The following is a 16,366-nucleotide window of genomic DNA, read 5'->3' as shown; positions in this document are numbered from 1 at the left end:
ACCAGGTATCCAAATGGCTGCCTGTTTTGTTATTTGTTCATTTCTAGTGTAGTGAAACATAGAAACATAGAAGATGACGACAGAAAAGGGCTACAGCCCATCAAGTCTGCCCACTCTGCTTACCCACCCCCTGTCTATGCCCTAATGACCCAATTTCCTTATCTTGACCCTCGTTGGGATCCCACATGGGTATCCCATTTATTCTTAAAGTCTGGCACGCTGTCTGCCTCGATCACCTGCACTGGAAGCTTGTTCCAATGATCAACCACTCTCTCTGTGAAGAAATACTTTCTGGTGTCGCCATGAAATTTTCCGCCCCTGAGTTTGAGCAGGTGCCCTCTTGTGGCCGAGGGTCCCTTGAGAAAGAAAATACCATCTTCCACTTCGACACGTCCCTGAGGTACTTAAATTTTTCGATCATGTCTCCCCTCTTCCTACGTTCCTCGAGAGTATAGAGCTGCAATTTATTCAGTCTCTCTTCGTACGAGAGACCCTTGAGCCCCGAGATCATCCTGGTAGCCATCCGCTGAACCGATTCAATTCTGCACACATCTTTACTGTAATGTGGCCTCCAGAATTGCACACAGTACTCCAGATGAGGTCTCACCCTGGCCCTGTACAACGGCATTATGACTTCTGGCTTTCGGCTGACGAAACTTCTTTTGATACAACCCAATATCTGCCTTGCCTTAGATGAAGCCTTCTCCACTTGATTGGCAGTTTTCATGTCTGCACTGATGATTACTCATAAATCTCGTTCTGCTGAAGTCCTAGTTAAAGTTTCTCCGTTCAAGAAGTACGTCCTGCATGGATTTCCGCTTCCGAGGTGCATGACCTTACATTTCTTAGCATTGAAGCCTAGCTGCCAGGTTGAGGACCAACTTTCCAATGTAAGCAGGTCCTGCGCCACATAATTCTGTAAACTACATTCACTTACTATATTACATAGTTTGGCGAATAGTGTTATTTTACCTTGAAGCCCTTGAGTCAGATCCCCTATGAATATGTTGAAAATGAGTGGACCCAGGACCGAGCCCTGCATCACTCCACTGGTCACCTCCGATGTTTTAGAGAGGGTACCATTAACCACCACCCTCTGAAGTCTGCCACTCAGCCAATCATTGACCTATGCAGTTAGTGTCTCTCCTAACCCCATCGATTCCATCTTGCTTAGCAGCCTGCGGTGTGGGACACTGTCAAAAGCTTTACTGAAGTCCAGGTACACGACGTCCAAAGACTCTATAGAAACATAGAAGATGACGGCAGAAAAGGGCCTATAGCCCATCAAGTCTGCCCACTCAAACGATTATTGGAGGATGCGGGCATCGATCCCGCTACCTCTCGCATGCTAAGCGAACGCTCTACCATTTGAGCTAATCCCCCTCTAATGCTGTAGCCCATGTTTCCTTGTTATGGTGCTGGCTGCTCTTTCAATAAAAATTATTTAAAAAAAAAAAATTTAATGTGAGCAAATGCAATGTGTTGCATATTGGCAAGAATAACCCAAATCACAGTTATCAGATACTAGGATCCACCTTGGGGGTTAGTGCTCAAGAAAAAGATCTGGGTATCATTGTTAGACAATGCGATGAAACCTTCTATCTAATGTGCAACGCCGGCCAAAAAGCAAACAAGATGCTAGGAATTATTAAAAAGGGATAGTTAACAAGACTAAGAACGTTATAATGCCTCTGTATCGCTCCATGGTGCAACCTCACCTAGAGTATTGCATTCACTTCTAGTCTCCTTATCTCAAGATATATCAGCACTAGAAAAGATTCAAAGAAGATCAACCAAGATGATAAAGGGGATGGAACTCCTCTCATATGATTGAAGTCTACAAAATCCTGAATGAAGTAGAACAGGTACAAGTGAATTGATTTTTCACTCCATCAAAAATTGCAAAGACTAGAGGACACTCGAAGTTACAGGGAAATACTTTTTAAACCAACAGGAGGAAATATTTTTTTCACTCAGAGAATAGATAAGCTCTGGAATGCATTGCCAGAGGTTGTGGTAAGAGTGAATAGCATAGCCTTTAAGAAAGGTTTGGACAATTTCTAATCTAATATAATCTGGGATTTATGTGTCACACTATGCCTGAAGAGGTTCAAGGTGACTTACAGAACAATTTTGGCAATATAGTTTAGTACAAAGTAACAAAGTGAAAGAGGTGCATTATAGAACCCACGTGATTCTACGAAGTGGAGATTGTTATATCATGCAGTCAATGAGATACATTGGCTTCAGAGATGCTACAGGAAGTACTTTATATAAAATTACATTATGTAGGGTAACATAGAACACAGTAAGAAGAGCTATTACAGTTGATGTAAGATGTACAGTTTAAAGCAGTTTATCTGAGGAATGGAGTTCTCTTGGAGGCATATAAGGAGTGATATTGAGGGGCTGCAGCATGAACACACTTGTAGGTTAGTAATAGGAGTTTGAACTATATGTGGCGGTGGATAGGGAGCCAGTAGAGTAATTTGAGGAGAGGGGCAAGGTGAGTGTAGCGAGGTTGGCAGTAGATAAGTTGTGCAGCTGAGTTTTGCACCATTTGCGGGGGGAGAGGCGGTTTAGTGGTAGCCCTGTTAGAAGTAAATTGCAGTAGTCTAAGCATGAGATTACGAGAGTATGATCAGAGAAGAAGGGGTGAATGTTGGTGTTAAAGAGATAGAAGCAACAGGCTTTAGCAGTCTATTGGATGTGCCCAGAAAATGAGAGGTCAGAGTTAAAGATGAATCTACGGTTGTAAGGAGAGGATGCTTTTTTGACATTTTAATTTCCTAAAAAGTGATACAAAACAGGTCTGGAATCTAAAATTTTGGTCAAAACCATTAAGACAGCAATTAAAAAGCTTCAAATTCTATTTGAGTACCTCTCCAAATCAAAAAGATGTCATCGATATATCACCACAAGAAACAAAGACTGTGGAATCAACGTTCTTGATGCAACACTTTAATGAGCAATTCTTCACATAAAAGGTGCAGTTCAATCATCAGAAACAATGATATACAGTAAAGGATGGGCTGGGGAGGGCTTCAATGGCTGGGAGGGTGTAGATGGGCTGGAGTAAGTCTTAACAGAGATTTCGGCAGTTGGAACCCAAGCACAGTACCGGGTAAAGCTTTGGATTCTCGCCCAGAAATAGCTAAGAAGAAAAAAAAAAAAAAAAATTTAAATTGAATCAGGTTGGGCAGACTGGATGGACCATTCGGGTCTTTATCTGCCGTCATCTACTATGTTACTATGATATTGTGGTGTGGACTGAACACAGTCCATGTTTCGGTCTCTGAATACCTTCTTCCTGGGTCCAAATCGGTATAAACCACAAGGTTTAGTATGTGTGATAGCATGGCTGTACCAGTGACGTTGCCAAGTAAGCAAAGGGAGGATATTAAAACCATTCCAAATTGACTCCTGGAAAAATTGTTTTTCAAAATCTGCAACATTTGGATTTGCCATGTTGGCACTCATTGCTGCACCTTTGATCAGTGGTTTAGCTTTGGAGTCTAGGGAGTAAGACTTAGCAATTATGCTCTGAAATTTATGGAGTGAGAGTAAATGATTGAATTTGAAAAGTCAATTGAAGAAAATCCTGATGCAGAAGATTTATGGCTGCAAAACACTGGCAGTGTTGACTGATTTAGAAGAAATGGTGCCAGAATTTTGAAGCTTTGAATCATGAGTATCGTAATGGCAGTGTCTCCATTAAAAGATACGTTTTTCTGTCCAAATAAAACTGTTGCTGATTTGCTGATTTGTTTTGAAAGAAATGCTGGTGATTTGTCAGCTCTCATTAGGACTTATCAACTACCATTTTTCAAGAGAAGCCCTTAGTAAAAGTGCTGATGGTTTATCCTAATAAGATGATTATTGAACTATTATTAGGATTGATTTATAAGACTAATTTTCTACCTTAAAATATATTTCTCCAACAGAGAGAAATATCTTTTATAACGAGATCTTAGTCTGGGAAAAAAGCCCTGCCTGTTTAAAATTTAGCTCTGTACAGTATATATAATATATATTTTAAAAAACCAGAACTCAGAACATTTACAAGCAAACTGGAATTTTTTATTTCTTACAGAGCAGAATTAATTATAAAATTAAACAGACAATGCAGTAGATGGCCACACAGACATGCCTAATGGTTAGGGTAGGCTGTGAAGAACCAGAACAGAAATCCAAATGCTGCTGCTTTGAGTCTCACTGCAACTTTTTACTCTTTTTTTGTGTGTGAATCCTTCAAGCAAAAAACAAAAGGAATTGATCCCAAAATATCCACAAAGAAGAAAATCCAGAGAGAAAAAAACAACAAAAAACAACACTCTGTGAAGTGACGATGTTCCTAAATGGACTTTATTTGAAAGTGTCAAAGTTCCAAAGGTACACTGAAATCATCCACATCCTTCAAGGACAGGAAAATATCTACTGTGACTTCCATTATTCATTCAGTGCAGAACTACTTAATTGGAACACTTTTTGTGTAACCTGGATGTGCCTAGCATCAGATCTAAATACCCATATCCATGTTTTTAAGCCTGGATATCTATTTGTTCCCTTTCTGCAATCTGAGCTGCATGTCTATCTTTTGCTCTTCCCTAGTCTCATCCAAAACATGGCCAGACCACTACTCTTTTCTATATGGATGTATTATATATTTATATATATATAGTACCGATGTAATCTAGATGTCATCGTTGAAGATACTTGGAAACATTCAGCTCAGTGTGCAGTGGCAGCTAAGAAAGCAAATAGAATGTTAGGAATTATAAGCCCTTTTATCATTCCATATCTCAAAAAGACATAGCCGAATTAGAAAAGGTACAGAGAAGGGCAACAAAAATGATAAAAGGGAAGGGACAACTCCCCTATGAGGAAAGGTTAAAATGGCTAGGGCTCTTCATCTTAGAGAACAGACTGCTCAGGTGAGATATGATAGTGGTCTATAAAATATTGAGTGGAGTAGAATTGGAGGTAGATGCCAATTGCTTGTTTATTCTTTCCAAAAATACTAGAACTAGGAGATTTGCAATGAAGCTACTAAGTAGCATATTTAAAACAAACCAGAAAAAATATTTCTTCATTCAACATGTAATTAAATTCTGGAATTTGTTGCCAGAGAATATGGTAAAAGCAGTTAGCTTAGCAGGGTTTAAAAAAGGTTTGGATAATTTCCTAAAAGCACCTTAAAACTTGTTTTATAAGAACATAAGATAGCCTTACTGGGTCAGACCAATGGTCTATCAAGCCCAGTAGACTGTTCTCATGGTGGCCAATCCAGATCACTAGTAACTAGCCAAAACCAATGAGCAGTGGCTTCCTCCATGTCTCTCAATAACAGACTATTTTTTGGAATCTTGCCAGGTACTTGTAACATTCAGGGGTCCTTTTATCAAGCTGCGGTAGGGGGTTTAATGCGCGTAATACCGCACGTTAAACTGCCTGCCGCACTAGCTGCTAATGCCTGCATTGAGCAGGTGTTAGTTTTTTAGCCGGCAGCGGGGGTTAGCGCATGATGAAATGTCCGACGCGCTAACCCCGCTAGTGCGGCTTGATAAAAGGAGCCCTCAGTATGTCCCAGTTTATCAACTCTTATGTTCTATTTTTTTTTTTCTTTTTTAAATTTTCCTCTTTCTCCTCATTGTTATTATTATTATCTAAATGTCATAATGTATAATACTAAATAAATTGCACAATTAACATTTAATCAATAACAGAACAATTAACATTTCCATCTAATATGAAATCACAGTAGAGGCAATAACAGCAACTGCTATAACCAATGTTGAAAGGATGGGATAAGGGAAAAAGTGGATAGAGGAAGGAAACTGGGAAAAAGAAATAAATATTTTGCAATATGAGAAAAATAAAAACTTTTCTACTGAAATGAATAGTAATTATTTCCTCTTTACTACAAGTATATTTAAAACCTTATAAATGGGAACATTTCATGTAACAATATACAGAAATAACACATTACAATTTTCTGTTTATTTTGGAGGGCTTGATTTTCTATGGTTTACTTTCATAATTGAAAGCAAAAACTGCCTAAAGGTGACTAGAAACTAAACATTTGCTTTCATTGTAACAACAGTGACACCTAGTGGTACTGCAATGTATTGCTTAGATACTATGAAATGTATATGTTTCCATGATTTAAACCTCACAGTATCCACTGCAAAGACCTCCCAAAATGTGGAGCCCTTAATAAAATACCTGTTTGGTGTAAAGACAGCTTCCCTAGTAGACTAATTTTGAAAACAAGAGGGGCAGAGGGGATATGATAAAAAAATGCTTGAAAATAATTACTAAACAAACAAGTCTTTTCCACATGAAGTAAAGCTATACAACTAAAAGATTAAATATAAAGCCGTGGGGAGGTAGTCAAAACAACACCTGGAAATATTTTTTTTTTCACAGGAAGGGTAGGTAATGCCCTCCAGAAAAAGGGCAAAAAGTGTGCAGGAATTCAACAGAGTGGGATATACACAATGAATTCTTAAAAGGCAAGAAGATGTAAGTCAAGCATTGAGCACGTCAGCTATAAAATGACTTTTGCATTTCTCAGAAATCACAGGGAACCTGTTTCAAAGTCAGAAATAAAGACACACCAAATGCAGCTATAAATACTGTATAACCATATTAGGAAACACGCTATATAACAACTAAAGGTTAGAGATGAAAACAAACAGAAAGTAAGAAAACATAATAATGAGTCACAGGGTAAAATCAGCATAAATCTACATTTGTAGTGGAAAGCAATCTGCACTGTGCAGTAGGTGCAACCCCAAAAACACAAGCATGGGGAAAACAACTGTCAACACAAGCGTAAGGAAAATAATCTGCTCTGTATGGGAAGTACAATCCTGAGAACAGAAACATGGGAAAAGAATGCTTCAACTCAAGCATGAGGAATGTGATGTACAATGCATGGCAGATAGAACCCCAACAACTTTCTTGGGCAGACTAGATGGTGGTGGTACATTGTTCTTCAATGAAAAATTGATTATTCTATTCTATGACATTAAAACTGTACTATTTGATAAATTCATTTCTTAACTGAAGTTTTATTCATAACAAAAATTTTACATTGTTTATACTCTAGGTAACATGTTGTACTTTTACTACTAGTATTTTGTATTTCAATGATTGTCCAGGGTTTTTTTTTTTGTATGTAAACCGCCTAGAAATCATTTGATTTGGTGATATAGAAGAACAAATTTATGTTATGTTATTTTAATTTATTTATATTCTGCACTATTCTCACAATATACAAAGAGGGCAGATGCTTGATAGAAAGGGGGAAGAAAGAAGGCGGATATGGATAAAACAAAAGAGAAAGAGAATAGAAGCTGTCTAGAAGGGGGAAAGAGGGCAGATGTGACATGGGGAGACAGAAGATGCTAGATAGAAGGGGAAGAAAGGGGGCAAAGGATGTGTGGAAGGAGAAAGAAGGCAGATACTAGCTGGAAGGATAGACACTGGATGGAAGGGGATGACGAGGGTAAACACTGGATCCAAGGACGGAGGGAGAAAGGGGCAGCTTCTGGATAGAAGGAGGGAGAGAGAATGGGATTTGATTTACTGCTTGGATGAGGTGTATTAAGCAGTTTACAGTCAGATACTCAAGCATTTTTCCCTATCTGCCCCAGCAGAACCACAGTCTATCTAATGTACCTGGGGCATTGGAGGATTAAGTAACTTGCTCAGAGTCACAAGGAGCAATATGGAGTTTGAACCCACATCCTCAGGGTGCTGAGACGGTAGCTCTAATAACTACCTCACATTCTCCTTCTCCAGGACACAATCTGGAAGGAAAAAGGGCAAGAAAGAGGACAGATGCAAGATGGAAGAGAGAGAGAGAAAGAGAGAAAGTACAGATGCTGGACGTGAGGAAGGAAGAGAGAGGCTAGAGTTAGTGAGATACTGTGGAATAAAAGAAAGCAGAATAGAAGAGCTGAAGTTAGGGAAAGAGAAGGAAAACTGTAGAGAGAGATTCAGTAAAAAGGAGGGAAATTGAAAAAAAGCAAAAAGAGAAAGGAGGAGAGAAAAATAACAAATGAACAGGAAATCCTGGCAAAATAGAAAAGAAAACAAGAAAAGCAGAAACCAGCAACTGGGAGCAAAAGATTTAGCAAAAGTAAGTGGCCAAACAACCAAGGTAGAAAAAATATATTTTTTTAAAGTTTAGAATAAAGTAGTTTGGTAGCTCTGTTTTATAAAATGGAAATAAGAGTGATATCTTTTTTTGTTGGACTAATTTTAGTGCAGCTTTGACTAGATTTCACTCAGAGCAGGACCGTATACATATGGTTCTTATTTGAGGAGGATGGTTTTAGCCTCTGAAAGCTGATTGAAAAATGTATTAAGTCCAATAGTATATTTTCCATATTTTGATTTATTTGTATTTTTTAATTGATAATGTAGTAATGGAAATATAGCAGATGTAAATTTCAAAACACAGACACCCTTTGTCCACCCCCCAATCAGAAATACACGACAGACTACTCGCCATGCAAGCAGCAAAACTAGACAGCCACATCTCCAATTTACTGATCTCAACGCCAAACTACAAAACCTTCAGGATTGAAATAAAAACCAAGTTATTCAAGAAATATATCAAGACAAACTCCTGATACAACCAATAACCTCACTCCATTACCAGGCACATGTTCCAACCAATAACTTCCTTGTAATCTTCTGGATATGACCATAATCTCATCCTTTTGTAATCTGCCTAGAACCGCAAGGTACTGGAGGAATAAAAGAAACTAATGTAATGTAATATCTTTTATATTTCGTACAGTACAGGTGGAGATGCATCACTGTTTCTCTTTCTTCGGTGTTCAGTGTATGCAGAGTCTGATTTCTTGGGAGTTCAGTTTAATTTTTCTATATATTTCTATTTCTAGTTTGTGATTACTTATTCCTTACTAGGTGAGGTCTATGTTCTGCTTCTGCATAAGGGACAAGTAAGAAATTTTTTTATAACTTTCCTGCTAGTGTTTACAGTTGTGTGTGAGTGCATATCTGTATATGTATCTATGAGAATGGTTTGAAGGTTAGTAAATCAATTATATTAAACTATTATCACGTGTTTAAAGGATAATTTAACAAATGTTTTGCTCACGTCAACTCAGTGCTTAGAGGAAACAGTCTCCCTCATCCATTGTTCCCCACAAGGGGTTTTATTTTTACTTCCCTCTACTGGGGGAGCAAAACTGCAGAAAGGCATTGTGGCTAGCCAGAATGGGTCCTTGAGCATATACACATGCTCAGGGCATGCCATCTTCTGCCCCTTCTGAAACAGACAATTTGGAGATGGCAGGAGCCAGAAGGTCTTGAGCATGGGCAGAAAGAGAGAGACTGGACACCTTGAGGAGGTGAGGAGAGAGATGCTGAACTTGGGGAGGTAGGAGGCGAGATTTCTTTCAGTTCCTCCACACCATCCAATGCTCTGTCAATTCCTAGAAGCATTTACTTTGCCGGCCAGCTATAAAATGCCTTTGTTGAATAACATATACCTCAATTAGTTTACTGGTCAGGAAAGAAAAGATTAAATGTATTATACAATATAAATCTTCAAACATAATATGATTGCTTAAAATATATGCACACTGTACAGTGGAGGCTACATGAGTACAGAGATAGTAGAAAATGACACGGTGGATGCATCAGAGGAGAAGCTTCTGCCCACATACGCACGCGACTGCATGAACACTCCGGCGGCTTTTAACAAGTGTGAAACCTTAAAACATGTCAAGAAGGTAAGGGGGAGGGAGGGAGATGCACAGACCATGTGAGGGGTGCCGAAGGGCAGTGAGGTGGCGAGAGGGAAGGGTGGAAGGGGCAGTAAAGGGGATGATGGGGACGGGGCAGTGAAGGGGCCGGTGGTCCGGTGACAGGGCAGTGATGGGGACATATTTTTCCCCCGTGTCATTCTCTAAGAGGAACCACAGGATCAGAGCTTGCTGGACACCCTTATTCTGGTAAGATTTTCTTTCTCTGGACCGATAGTCCTCAATTGTGAAACAGAAAGGATTTGCCAAGCTTGTTAGCTTACACAGGATATGCATCTGCTAGAAGTTCTTAAGGGATAGAAAGAAAGGAATTCAATATATATCAATTCTCTTACATCCTAGGATTTGCATTTCTGCTCTATTCTCACAGTGCCTGGGTTAGAGGTGTTAGAGATGATTAAAGAGAAACCCCTATAACTAGATATCTCTTTTTAGTGTTAGAATCTAAAAAAAAAAAACTATCCCTTATCAGACAAGAAGAGAAAAGGTTTCAAAAAAGGAAGAACACTCAAAATGATACTTTTGCATAATCTGGAATCCCTCACATACTGTGTGTTAGGCAATGGGAACTTCCAGAAATAGTTTTGAAAACTGAAAGAGAAAATTGCACTTAAGGAAATCAAGAAAATGACAGAGATGCCTGGCAGGAAAAAAAAAAAACAACTCAAACAACTCAGATCCCATGGGCATTTCAGCGATTCACAGATAGTGCTAGTGACTTCAAATTAACAGCTGGCTGCTTTAAAGTATAGGTAACTTCTGTTAAAAAAAAGAAACAAGAAAACTAATACAATCAGGAAGTTCTATCAGAACTAGTGATCACCATATCCCCAGTTATCACATAATTATAGCTTTATAAATACATTTCAAGAATACTTAATCTTTGCATATTATGATACTGTTTATTGGAACTATTTGATAGTAGTTCAAAGAAGGGACTCACATATTCTTGAGAAGTCACGATCTGCATTTTTAGAATAGTCAGGTAAAAGCATCATGATGCAAACCGGATCTATTTTTCGCAGGAACGAATATGGCTACTAGAAGCCTGCATTGTTTCTTAGCAAGAAATGAATACAAATGAAAAATGAGAATATTTTTCATAGTGTTAGGACACAAGGGAATCAGCATAAGTTAAATGCATTTTTACGAACTGAAAGCAATATCAAACTATGGGGTCCTTTTACAAAACTGTGGTAAGCATTAGCGCGTATTTTCTGCAAATTAAGAAGGCTTATCAAGGGATGTGCACTGGTGCCCCATGGTAGATTTGCCCTTTTGCATGTGTACACCATGCACTAAAAATATTTTCCTATTTTTCTGGAAGGAAGCTTGTCTGGGGGTGAAGAGTGGGCTTGACAGGTAGAAAGGCATAATCAAAAGAAATGTCTAAGTCCAATTCAGACGTATGGTGCTAGATACCCAAATTCGGCAGTGGGAAAATGTCCATTCTTGAAAAATATGTCTAGAATTTTTTTTTTTTAATCGTCTATATGGACGGCCAGGCAGATCATCCATTGATCATCCAGAACGCCAGTACATTTATCTTTATACATTTTTGACCAAAAATTAGTCCAAGTCCCAAACACCCAGAACAAGACCATTTGGATGTGGGAGGGGCCAGCATTGTGATGGACTAGCCACCCAGATATGGCAACAGAGCAGTGAGGCATCTTACAGGGAACTGCTGTTAACTTCACAAAAAGGGTGCCACATAAACATCTCATCAAACACACCAAACACATAAACATCTCACCAAACACCCCCAAAACACACTATACCCACTTGTCTACAACCCCAACAGCCCTTATGGCTGCAGGTGCCATCTATATGGCAGTATAGTAGGGTTTTGTGGGCTCACATTTTCCACTATGATTGTAGTGGTTAGAGTAGTTTATGGGCCTGGGTCCTCCTCTCTATGGTTCACTAGCCCCCCCCCCCCTCAGCAAGTTAAGACACCTCTATGCAGTTCTACTAGACTTTCCTATACCAGGTGCTGATGTTCTGGAGACAGGTGTGCACGTTTTTATTCTGATATTTGTGGTGGTGCGAGTGGGTCAGTGATCACTGGGGAAGTGGGTGGGGGTCTTTACGTTGTCTCAGCAGTGGTTATCTGGTCACTTTGGATACCTTTTTGGCACTTATACCTGCTTTTACATCATCTAACTCACAACGTATAAGTTTCATCCAGGAAGTCTCGTGAAACATTTGATTATTTCTACAGGACGACTAAGTCTAGGTTAGCCCACATCCTGCCCAAATGCCGCCCTAACCACTCCTCTGGATAAGCCCCTTTTAGCTCTGGGCACACAGCGGCATTCAGAGGCCAAAAAGTCCCTGGATACATCCAAAAAGTGGTTTGATTATCAGCACTTGGATGATCTGTCTTTTAGGCTGTCCAAGTGCCAAGTTGGGTGAGCTTTTAGATGTGTTTAGGTTTCAATTATGAGCCCCTTAGCATTTTAGGGATTACTCTGCACTCATTAATTAGCATGGACATGAGACCCTACCGCCTACAAAATAGGTGTTGGTAGGGGCTCACACAATAACTTTTTTAATGGCCAAGTGCCAATGACAAAATTTGTGCATGGCTGTTAATTTGATAAATGTTAAAAAGTGCCATTTTCTGGTCACAGCACAAGTAGCCTTAGCACCTAGGAAAGACATGTATAATTGGTACACTAAGGCCACTTTTGCCACAGCTTTAATATAAGGACCCCTATATGTGAAACATAGCAAATTATGGTGATATTGAAGAGATAGAAGCGACAGGTCTTAGCAGCTTGTTGGGTGTGCGTAGAAAATGGGGGGTCAGAATCGAAGACCACTCCAAGGTTGCGAGCAGAGGGGACTGTAACAATGACAGTATTATTTACCCAGATGGAGAAAGGAGGAGGAAGAGCAGAGGGTTTAGGAGGAAAAGGAGCAGCTCAGTCTTGGACATATTTAGTTTAGTTTTTCTTGTTTTATTCACAACAAATTAACTCAACAGATATTCACGTAAAGCATAACTACACTTAAAATGTCAGTAAAGCAATATGGACATGCCTGAAAATAGTTTAATTAAACTTATATTTGTAACTTCTCCTCAAAAGTATATCTGGGTTTAAAGGACAACCTGACACACCAGCTCCATCAGATCCATACTCTATACATTTACTTTGCACTATGACACATGTTTCCCCACATTCAACCTCTTGAGTTCAATGTGACTTACAATTATTGTTAAAAATATTTGAAAAAAATAACTAATACAACTTCAGTGTGGACCTATCAAAATGTCAAAACATAAAAAGGTAACTAATACACCCCAAAAACAAACAAAAAAAATGTATCTTCTCATAATTTCACAAAGAGAGATTTGTACTTGAAGACCGTAATTTACGTGAAAGGGTACTTTCAATGACATCTAAATCCAATTTTGGGACTTCTTTGGAAAATGTCCAAAACTCCAGTAAATAAAATTATCATTTTTCAAAGCAGAAAAAGTCTATCTTCTTTTCTTTTTTTCCCCCCCAAAATGGCCATTTCCTAGATGTGTTTGCCCTCAGTACATCTTTCTTTTTGAACCATTTTTGGGGAAAAAAAAGTCCATATGAAAAACACAAAAACCAACCATTGGGATGTAGGAGGGGGGGACCAACATTTCTAGCAGATTGGCCAGACAAACTAGCAGAGCAGTGGGGCACCCTGGGGGGAGGCACTATAGTGAACTTCAGATAAAAAGTCCTAGTTATACCATCTCACCATAACCTCCTTCCATTGTATAGTGAGCCCTCCAAAATTCACCCAAAACCTATTTACTCAACTGTATATCTCCCCAATAGCCCTTATGCCTCCCCATATATCAGTACAGTAGAGTTTGAGTGGGCTCACACTTTTTTTCCACAATTGTACTAGTTAGAGTAGGATATGGGCCTGGATCCCCTTCTATGCAGTCCACTGCACTGACCACCAGGCTACTCCAGAGAACTGCTTGTTGCTCTAATACAGGGGTGTCAAAGTCCCTCCTTGAGGGCCGCAATCCAGTCGGGTTTTCAGGATTTCCCCAATGAATATGCATCTATTAGCATACAATGAAAGCAATGCATGCAAATAGATCTCATGCATATTCATTGAGGAAATTCAGAAAACCCAACTGGATTGCGGCCCTGGAGGAGGGACTTTGACACCCTGCTCTAATAGGACTCCATTCCACCATCCCCACCCCACCCCCATCTTTGGGAGTGGAATAGGATCAGTAATCACTGAGGGAGTAAGGGGAGCATGGTTTCATGCTTCAAGTGATCATCTGATCAGTTTGGCCACTTTTTGGGCAGTTATTCATTATTGAAACAGGTCTAGTCTCAAGCATCCAAGTTTTGCCCTGGACATTTTCTGTAATGTTCCATTATTGCAGAAAAACATCCAAATCATAAGTTCTCCTTAAGCCTGCCCAAAATACAGCCCCAACATGACCCCTTGACATTTAGATGGCGTTCAGACATACAGCATAGAAAACGTCTAAAAACGTGTTTGAAAAATGGCAATTTGGATATTTTAGCAAACAATGCCATTTTGGGACTTTTTTTTCTCTTTGAAAATGAGCCCCTTAATCAACTACTCATTTAGCACAAACATTTTAAACAAAAAAAAATATTTTAGTTGTTTATGAAACAAGATGCAGTTTTCTTGGTAGACTGATAAGAAAACCAAACAGAGTTGACTTGTAAGGTGACTTGTCTACTATTTTCTTGCAATTTGGATAGTGTAAAATCATGTATTCTCTTGAATGTAACAGGGAGTATTTTGACTAATTCCTTCATGTAGCTTAGGGCTATACTATGTAACATAAAACAAGTTATCTGCACCAGAATTTAAACTGGGACTTAACAGGTAAGATTTCCCTCAAGAAATTATCACAAAACTATTTTGAATTCAACCCTTTTAAATTTTCTTACACCTCTCTTATCTGTGTTCTGCCCTTACTGATGGTTTCCATAGAACAACCCCCCCCAACTCCTAGCAAAGAAAACACATGCTGATGTTTCCCTTCCCTAGAAAACTCCTCCCTTTTCTCCATAGCACCAGTTGTGATGGATCAAAATCCCAGACTAATTAACATAGACATTATATTCTATCAAAACCCAGTTTATAAATGGGTTACAAGCAGGGCAGGATTAATTCATTGAGGGCCCCTAGACACACAAATCCACTGGGCCCCCTGCCCCACCCTAATTTGTTTACCCTTTTTATTTACTTCCACTTTATTTCTTTTATTTTAAAATTCAAAACAAAAAAAGATTACCATACCAGTGCCAGTGTAGTTTTTCTTCTACGCAACCTCCAAACATCTCTGCCCAAATCCCCCCCTTCCTTCTTAGAGGAAGAGATCTTCAGCTGGCAGGGCTTTGGGAAGCCCACCAATTTATAGTTTTTACATAGTAATTAATAACATTAAGATTTAAGAAGGTAGGAAAAAACAAAAATATTAGATTGAACTACAGTGATTGATAGGAAAGAGAAGAGCTAAAATCATAGATGTTCTGTGTAGTTAAGCAGGGCGACATCTTGAGTAGGTCCAGTAGAGGATAGAGGGATAAGAGAAATTGTCCAAATGCATCTATCAATAAGAAAAAACAAGCCACTGGGGGAGGGGACAGCAGTTTTAGTACACTGGCCACACATACATCCCATCCAACAGAGCAATGAGGCATTTTGGGGGGCACTGTAGTGAAATTTGCATAAAAATTTTCCCAAGAGTTCCCAATAAGGCCTTATTTGATTTGAACATATCTATATGTGGCTGTTATTCCTTGGTGTTTCTTAGAACTTGGAAGAAAAGGGCTGAGAGTTTCCCCAAGAGTCTCTTGTGCCTAGGATTGCATGTCTTGACTCACCAACAAATCCAACCCAGATAAGGACCCATGGGGTCGTGTAATTCTAAGGATCATACTGATAAGGAATTGTTGCATGATATTTTCTTTCAGGCTAAAAAAAGGGCCAAATGGCAAGGGAGCGTTGGTCCCTATCCCTCACTGGTGCCGCATTACTGCAACAAATCCTAGATTACAGTTCCCAATCAGTGGGACTTTTTCATTAGAGAAGTTGTCTTATTTGGCAACACAATTTAGGGGGTGAAGAACTTATGTGCACGACAGAAGAGCAGGACTTGGGTGTGATTGCATGTGATGATCTTAAGATGGAGAGCCATGCGAAGGATGTCAGAGTATCTGACTGGCAGGTTTTATATTCATGGCAAGAAACTGGGCAGACTCAGGAGAGGAATAGATTGAGATCTCAATATAAGATGGAAGAGTATACTAAGGTAGAAGTTAGAGGAAAAGATTCAACAGTTAACTATGCCATTAAGTGAAACAAAAGGGGTTGCCCCAGGGCTCTCTCCACTCCCACCTACGTATGTCAGCACCTATTGTACTGCCTGCATATGAAGAAGAGATTTTGGCTATAAATGCAGCCTTAGAAGGGGTTATTATACCCTGTGTTGAAAAGGTGCAACCGGAGACAATTATAAAAAAGGAGTCACAGCAAAGTAATAATGCAGCTCCTGTCTTTGA

The 16,366-nt window shown here is 39.3% G+C and overlaps 1 non-coding gene across 1 annotated transcript; it reads right to left on the bottom strand.

Moving 5' to 3' along the window:
- Positions 1-1,310: 1,310 nt before the first annotated feature.
- Positions 1,311-1,383, bottom strand: TRNAA-AGC. The gene has a single exon. It is a non-coding gene; the product is annotated as a tRNA-Ala (tRNA).
- Positions 1,384-16,366: the final 14,983 nt, after the last annotated feature.

The sequence above is a fragment of the Geotrypetes seraphini genome, chromosome 3, assembly GCF_902459505.1.
Source record: "Geotrypetes seraphini chromosome 3, aGeoSer1.1, whole genome shotgun sequence".
NCBI lineage: Eukaryota > Metazoa > Chordata > Amphibia > Gymnophiona > Dermophiidae > Geotrypetes > Geotrypetes seraphini.
The sequence above is the reverse complement of the archived record's forward strand: the minus strand, read 5'-3'. Positions and strand labels throughout refer to the sequence as shown.